Raw genomic sequence first — 2078 nt, forward strand, 5'->3', positions numbered from 1 at the left:
ATAAAACCAGCCACAAGCACTCAAGCATTAGCTGAATATGTTTTGTTTAACAGAGAGGTTTACAGATCATCAGATATTTGATTGCCACATGAGATTTCCACTTTAAAGTGGAAGGCCTTTCTGTATTGCCTGTTTGAAATGCCCCAGTTTCTATTATCTTTTTGCTCTTGGGCCAGGTAATGACAATGCCAGTAAAGCTCTACTTTGATTGCCAGTGCCAGTGCTTCCTGACTGACTACCTGACACCAAGTGCTGCTACAAAAAAAAGCACTGAAATATGCAGAAGACTTCAGATGTCTGTGGCAGCTCTAATGCATGCTGAGCTTGATGAATTCAAGGCCATGCTGAGGCAAACCACCTCCAGTTGCAATTTTGATGGCCTTGAAGTACTAATTTCTTCTCAGCAGATGGGTGTGCCTTTAAAGACAGAGAAATTAGCTCAGACTTCTGTTCTAAATATAAAATTGTAAAAGTATGCACAAGCTAAAATAAGGCAAAAATTATTTTTTGTTAAAATACTGTGAGAGGCATAAGAGTAAAAATAGAACAAAATTGATATAATTAATTATTGAGTGCAGCTGTTTATAATAATATCTGCTTGTGACTTTTTGCCTCATTTAAACATCTAAGGTGATGAGTAGCCATTGATACCTTTTGGTGCTAACCTCTGTGTTCTGGTGCTGAAGTTACAGATTATTTTTTGTGGAAATATTGCCATATACACTCCAGTGTTTGTGACATCTTTTTCAGCTAAACATATAACTTGCCACTAGGTCATATTTGCTTTCAGAGTTCCTTTTTATGGTTGTTTCAGGCTCTAATAAGATTTTTATGTGGATCAGAGAAGAAAATGTATTCCAGTTCAAAACCAAAACAAACAGTACCCTCCCCTCCTCACAACAGGCAAGTGCTTGTGGAACAAATTATGGGGAGAGTAAGGCCTCTGAGAGTCATGACTTCAGATTGATGCTGAGCAAGTTTTAGTGATTCCAGATCATCTCTCTGAAAAATAAATGACTTCAGAAAATCTGGGCTTGACCTTGCACACTTATCCTTGGGATCTATTCTTTGAGGTCAGTTTTTTTCCCTCTGAGTCTGAGGTGAGTTTGGTCACGTCTCAGAGAAAACCAGAGGAGTTTCAATATAACCTCTGCAGGAATGAATAATTGGGCTCCATGAGAGCTTTGTGAACAGCAAAATTAGACGTCATATGCCATCTCCTCATAATATTGGGAAATACCATGGGGCTTGGAAAGAGGAACCCTCCCAGAGCAAAAGTACTGTGGCTGCATGGAAAGAAATATATCAGTGTCTATTTCCATGTCTCTATCTGTGGGCAGGTGGATAGGTGTATAATAAGTGATAGGTATATATGTTTATACATCCTCCCTGAGGATCAGGTTGCAAGCATGGATGCCCTCTTGTGGTTGAGAATACCTCTACTCATTACAGAGCAATCCAAGAGGTTCTGGGATTTTTTGAGAACAAATCTAAAGTTTTCAGCCTTGATTTTAGAGACACGTGATTTTGTCTGTTTCCTTTGAGAAAAGAGGTGCAGTGCAGAACTCCACTATTTCTTAGTTTTATATGATTTGTAAGTACGGAATTCAAGTAGAGTTTTATTATCTGATGACTACCTAACGTATAGAGTTTTATGAGTATGAGGTAAAACAGAGTTATTCGGATGCCAGAAGAATTTTTAGAAGTGTTAAGTCAGATATAGTTCTTAAAAACCAGGGTGTGGGAAGCCTTATTACTCAGATACTATGCTATGATGATCCCCAGTAAAATTTTAAGGGCCCGAATTACTGTTGCAATCTGCTCATTACTGCTAAGTTTTTAAAACAAAACTATTGCTTTCCTGTTCTAGAGTGATATGATCTTGGAATACAAGCACAAAAAAATTTTGTGGTGCTTTTTAAAACTGCAGAATTGAAAATTTGTATGCTCCAGTTCTCAGATCATACATAATTGGTCTGGTGGTCTCAAAGTGTAAAAACCTTCTTTAAATTTGCAAGAAGAATGTTGAAACTCTATCAATAGAAGCCTGAAATAGCCATAACCTTCTCCAACTGTTT

The sequence above is a fragment of the Zonotrichia leucophrys genome, chromosome 2, assembly GCF_028769735.1.
Source record: "Zonotrichia leucophrys gambelii isolate GWCS_2022_RI chromosome 2, RI_Zleu_2.0, whole genome shotgun sequence".
Lineage (NCBI taxonomy): Eukaryota > Metazoa > Chordata > Aves > Passeriformes > Passerellidae > Zonotrichia > Zonotrichia leucophrys.